Raw genomic sequence first — 6,180 nt, 5'->3', positions numbered from 1 at the left:
CTCGTACGGAATGCGTTGGCAACATCAGCCAACCATCTGCTGCTAGCGATGGGGTCCCTAGCCCCATGATAATCTGGTGCCTCGCAAGCCCTGAACTCCCGAAATGTCAAGGTACGCGCTCCCAACAAGGCCATCATCTCAGTACGGAAGGCTCCCAGCCTCTCATCCAAAATCTCCAATATACTCTCCTTGACCATGCCAAAGATAACAGGAGTCTGAGCTAGAATACTGCACGTCACCTCGGCTGATATCAACTCTCTCATCCACTCCTCGAGCTGCTCGGCCCCTAAACCCGAGCCCAATCCCTCTCCGGCGCCTGATCCGCCCGCTGGTCCCTCTTGCAATGTCACCATACTGAAACATATAACATAACCATTATCAGAATACTCCTCACTGCCGTGAGACCAAACATACTCACTACCAGGTTCCCGGTCTTGTCTCGGCCTTTCCCGAATCGAGTACGGATCCTCTGCTTTCAGTAGTACGGGCCCATACTACCTTCCACATCTATCTGTACTTTCCTCAAGAACTGCTTTGACTCCACCATGTCCCTTTTCTACTACTACTACTCCCAGCACTACCTCATCCTAGTCTTACCCTAGGGAAACCTTTGACTCAACTCAAACCAGTCCTCAGCTGCTGAAGGCCTCCTTGCAATGCCAGTTAGCCATTACCTGGATACCATCACATGTGACGAGGCTCAAATAATCCTTCAAGTAAAAGACTCGTTCCTACAATGGTTGGACTCAAACAAGAGCTGCGCAATAGGACCAAATCCAACACTCTGAGATTATTCAACCCTGATCACATGCGACGTGACGTATCCACCTAATGGCTAACTCCCATCACTTAGAATCCCACAATGCACAAAGCAAGCAGCATTCAGACAAGGGAAAGTCTAACCATAACATACTCAAGCAATCATATCCACATAGCACGAATCTTAACTAGCATGCAATACAGCTCATAAACTCAGGCATAACCTAATCAGGCTATCCTACTACTGACTATTCAGCACTATCATGCAGATCAAAAGCACATATAATAGGCACATAAGGCATCCTCCCTAGATCCTTAGTCCTAATCTAGCATGCTGCTCTATTAACTAATAATCAAATCATAAACTCGTATGGGTATTTTGGGGTACTTACTTGAACTCGGTTGATTGCATGCACCACACCTCTTTTCTCTTGTCAAAGTTCTTTTCTTTCTGAATTCTTTTTATTTTTCTAAACCCATTTTCTTTCTCAAAACTCTTTTTACAAAACTGTCTTTCCATTTTGAAAACTTCCTTACCAATTCCTCAGTTTGAGTTCAGACACACCCGAGAGCATGTCCAAATCCCTCAAACGAAGGCTCTGATACCAACTTGTAACGACCCAAAATTTAAGACCAAAAATTTCTTTTAATAATTCACTACTCAAGGTAAAATCATCATTTCCAAAACATAATATGAGTATAAGTTTTCAAAACACATGTTTATTATCAGAGTAAACATTCCCAGGCTGTCTAATCTATGGTGTGTGCCATGCGATCACGCCGAGCTCTTCCCTACGCTACCGGAAGTACCTGAAACCAAAACTGAAAACCGTAAGCACGAAGCTTAGTGAGTTCCCCATCCTACCACATACCATGCATAACCACATACTGCACATACTGGGCCACGCCCTCCATCTTGGGCCTCGCCCCTACCTTGGGCCTCGCCTGCTTCAACGGCCCCGCCGCTCCAGGCCCCGCCTGGCCTCGAGCCCCGCTCGGATACAGATCTATTTTACTTAGGCCTCGCCTGTCACAGGGCCTTGCCCGCCAACAAATAATAACACATAAACATTTCACAACACATAACTAACACATGCAACTGGTTCTGTCCTAAGGCCTCGCCTATCCTGGGCCTCACCCATGTCTTGCTACTGATAAGTCATGGGACCCCGTCCACGCTCCTAATGGTAGTGAGGTACGGGTCTAGCCCACTCTCACTCCTGTTCTAGTTTGGGCCTCACCCCTATTTTGCTACTAATGAGATATGGAACCCCATCCACACTCTGCTATTGGTGAGATACGGGACCTCGCCCACACTCACCTCCCTACCAGGCACATACATGTATCACACAGACAACAAGTATAAACTATCATATAAACAATTCTTTGGGCACCCGCCCGCTATTACTGGACCTCGTCCTGAAAATCATACTAGCATACTGTGCCTAGGGCTAACCCCGGGTCTTCTACTCATAACTACATGGGCCGACATTGTGGCCTTAGACCCATTCACAAAAGGGAAACTCACCTGCACTGGCTGAACTTGCTGATGATCTCACTAGTTGCTGCCCGACAACTCACGGAACTCCTGCTCCCCTTGCTCCCCGAACTACCAATATCAATGCAACACTGAGTCTAACTGACCCCCGAAAGACAACCAAGTCAACCCTGGTCCACGGTCAAAGTCCTGGTCAAAGTCAACCTTCCAGGTCAACCCTACTCGCCGAGTCACCCTACTGACTCGCCGAGTTCAAAATGATCAGATTCCTTCCATTCGCGACTCGACTCGCCGAGTCAGTCCATGACTCGCTGAGTCTACCGATTTCTGAGTCCTGACCTGTCCAACTCACTGAGTCTCCACCCGACTCACTGATTCGAGTCTCAACTTGAAGGGTTTGGGGTTTCGCGACCTGACTCGCCGAGTCCAAGAACAGATTCGCCGAGTACAAGGCAATCTTCATACGACTCGATGAGTTGTTCATCCCACTCGTCGAGTTTCTTCACAACTTCATGCTACTTGCCGAGTCCACTCAAAGGACTCGCCGAGTCCCTTCAGTTCTCCTTACATTCAGAGGACTTTTGAGTCATGCATGGACTCCAAGCTGTAGATCTACCCTTCCCAAGCCTATTCCACACGTAAAGTTGCAAACTTTACGTGTAGAGAAGGAGATCTAGGCAAAATATGCCATAAACTAGGGTTTAAGTCCAAGGGGCTTCAAAATCAATTCAAGGGATGATACTTTACGGGGTTTTAGATCAAAATAAGCATGTGTCTGAGGTAACAACCTCAGATCTGAACCCCTAGCTCGAAAGGTCACTCTAATGCCATGAATGCCCAAATACACACATAGATCTAGGTGCAAAGAAGGGAAAAAAATAGCAGCTTGTTACCTCCAAGATGAATACCACTGAAGTAGATCTCGGATCTACACCTCCTCCTTTGAAGCAACCCACTTGATCTTCAAGTTCCTTTCCCCAAAGTTCCTTCCTCCAAGCTTTATCTCTCAAATAATGGAAGCTCTTACGAAATCAATGGTGCACTGGTTCTCTAGGGTGAAATGGGGGCTGAGGGAGGGACATAACACCCTTTAAATAGGGTACAACTCCCGGGATTAGGGTTTTCCCCGTTCAGACCAGACTCGCCGAGTCACCTTGGCCGACTCGCCGAGTCGGTCGCTTACTCCTCGACCCGGATCCCGCTCGGACTCGCCGAGTCCCTCCTTGGACTCGCTGAGTCTACCCTTAAAATTAGGGCGTTTCTTTCCTTTCTTGGCCTTCAAAACTTTGGGTGTTACATTCAGCCTGCAAGATTTTTGAAATTTATTTCATACCTCCATGAACTAAACCAGAAAAATATGAATTTCAGATTATGCCTGCATTCTTTTTCATGCCAGTTCATCTTCATAGCGAGCCATCTGTGATTTTATTTGAGCTTGTTGTTGAGCTAGCTTTTTTTTGTATTAAATATGTATTAGAACATAAAAAATTCAAGAATAAATCAAATATGAAGTTATATTACCTTATTTCAGTGAAACTCCACTTCATTTACAAAATGCTTATCGAGAAGGACACGTTTTTAAATCAAAATAGAGTAAGAGGATGAGATAACATGTATCAATGAAGCCAGTGAATACGACATTAAGCATAGGAAACGACATAGATCATGGGGAAGGAATCGATCTGACCATAGGTTGCAACAACTGAGGTCTTTGGTGGTTGGAGGTGAAGAAGGTAGCTAGAAGTGGTCGGAGATGAATCCAATGTGGAGGAGGCGGATGTAGTGGATCTCCAGCACTTATCGGAGCTCTAGATTTGAGAAAGGAATTTATCGATGTTACAACACCGAAGATCAAAGAGAAATGCAGAAGGCGACGTTTTCTGGCGTTCTAGCAAGGTCGTGGTCGGAGACGAAGCACACATTATAGATTCAGAGGTGTAGAAGGCCAAAATCAGCAGTAGGTGGCATCAATTGTTACAGATCTGGAGGTGGTTTGATGTTGTTGGCAACAAAGCTTCATCGAATCAACGAAGAAGGAGACGAATTGGCGGTGCAGCACTCACCGAAGTATAGATCTGAAGAAAGAAGGTTATCAGTGTTAGAACACCAGAGATCAAAGAGAAAGGAGGAAGGCGATGTTTTACAGATCTGTAGGTGGTTTGATGTCTGGTACAACAGAGGTTTTCTCCTATTGCGATTGTTGTTTTCTATGGAATTAGAGCTTATGTTATTCCGTGTTTTGATAAGTATTTTCCTTAATTGGTTGGTTCTTAGGTTCTTAATATATTTTGGTTTTCATTTGAACCTTTACATATATATATATATATATATATATATATATATATATATATATATATAATTTTTTTTTGCGAAAGTAATATTTGTGAATGGAAAATCCTACCAAACGTTTATATAATAACACTGTTTGTGTAGTTTAAAAAGAACAATCCTTCCAATATTTTGTTGTCTCGTTTTTTTGGCGGATTAAGTGTAAGTGAAGAATAACAACTCCAACAGATGGCTGCCCTACTCAACTTTTTCAAACAAGCTTGGACCTCCATTGTTGTAAGATTCTCTCTCTAGCGATATTGGATCTTCCAAAAGTTTTTAGAGGGGTATTAATATTTACGAGAGGTTTACTTTGTATAGATTTGTTTAATCTGATACTACTCTACACGTATAACTGTTAAAACCGTGGTGTTTGATGAACAGAAAGTATTTACAGGGTGTTCTAGCAAGAATGATGAGGCTCCAACAACGACAACCTTGGATATTAGCACTGCTGTTGATAGTGAAACGACCACGATAACCACCCTTGATACTGAACTAATTAGCAGCGGTGGTGGTGGCAAAACACACGCAGACCTCCTTGCTGCCGAGCTAAACACTAGTAGCGGAACGGCTGAGAAGGACATACTTGCTACTAGTATGATCAGCAGCGGTGGTGGTGGCCGCACACATGACGCAACTCCTTGAGCAAATTACGAGCTCGAGACTTATGTTACCATTTATAGTAAAAGATTGTGGAAAATATTAGGGTAAAGTACTGATTGAACCTTCAACCAGTGTATCCTTTTATGTATTTGTGCGTGTGTATGTTTCTATTTGCCCATATTAATTGTTTTATAATGAATGCATCAATTATTGTCTAAATTTCAGTCAATGGATTATTTTTAGAGATATAATTTTGTTCTATATTTTGGTCGCCCTCTCCGGTTGTAAGTTTTTATGATAATTTGTATTCGAAAGAAATTGAGACATAAATCGCTTAGAGATATTAATCTTCCTATATATTCTTTTTAGTTATATTCTTATTCATGTAAAATTATGAAAAATATTATAGTTTGATAAAATTAATAATATTCAAAAACACTAGTCATCTATTCAAATGGATAATAGGATAAATAGAAAGATATTTAATTTCTCCATTGTTTAAATCTCACTTAATACATAAATTGTAATTAGGAATATATTTATTTGTTGTTTCAAATATAAAAAGCCCATAAACTATATATATATATATATATATATATATATATATATATATATATATATATATATATATATATATATATATATATATATATATATATACATAAACTATATATATATATATATATATATATATATATATATATATATATATATATATATATATATATATATATATATATATATACCCAGACCACAACCAACTCTCTCTTACCTTCTTCCTATTCTGAATTCAAGGACTGTGAATAAAAGAAACCTTTATTGATCGGTTGTACTTCTAGTAACAACCTTCTTTTTCTTTTTTTTTTCGTGTGAATCAACACTAAAAATTATATATTTTGATAACATGTCTCAAAATTATTGAGGAACATTATAAATCTCATCGTTGTGATCGTTGATCTAGTTGCTGTGTATTGTGACGAGTTTCTTTT

At 41.1% G+C, this 6,180-nt stretch overlaps 1 long non-coding RNA gene across 1 annotated transcript; it reads left to right on the top strand.

Annotated features, from left to right (window-relative positions):
* The first annotated feature begins 4,714 nt into the window (after positions 1-4,714).
* LOC145017636 (uncharacterized) lies at positions 4,715-5,410 on the top strand. Its single transcript, XR_013666603.1, has 2 exons — positions 4,715-4,822; positions 4,970-5,410. It is a non-coding gene; the product is annotated as an uncharacterized LOC145017636 (long non-coding RNA).
* The last annotated feature ends 770 nt before the right edge of the window (positions 5,411-6,180 follow it).

This window comes from Lactuca saligna, chromosome 9 (assembly GCF_052625555.1).
Source record: "Lactuca saligna cultivar CGN05327 chromosome 9, ASM5262555v1, whole genome shotgun sequence".
Classification (NCBI taxonomy): domain Eukaryota; kingdom Viridiplantae; phylum Streptophyta; class Magnoliopsida; order Asterales; family Asteraceae; genus Lactuca; species Lactuca saligna.
This window is presented reverse-complemented; position numbering and strand designations above follow the sequence as displayed.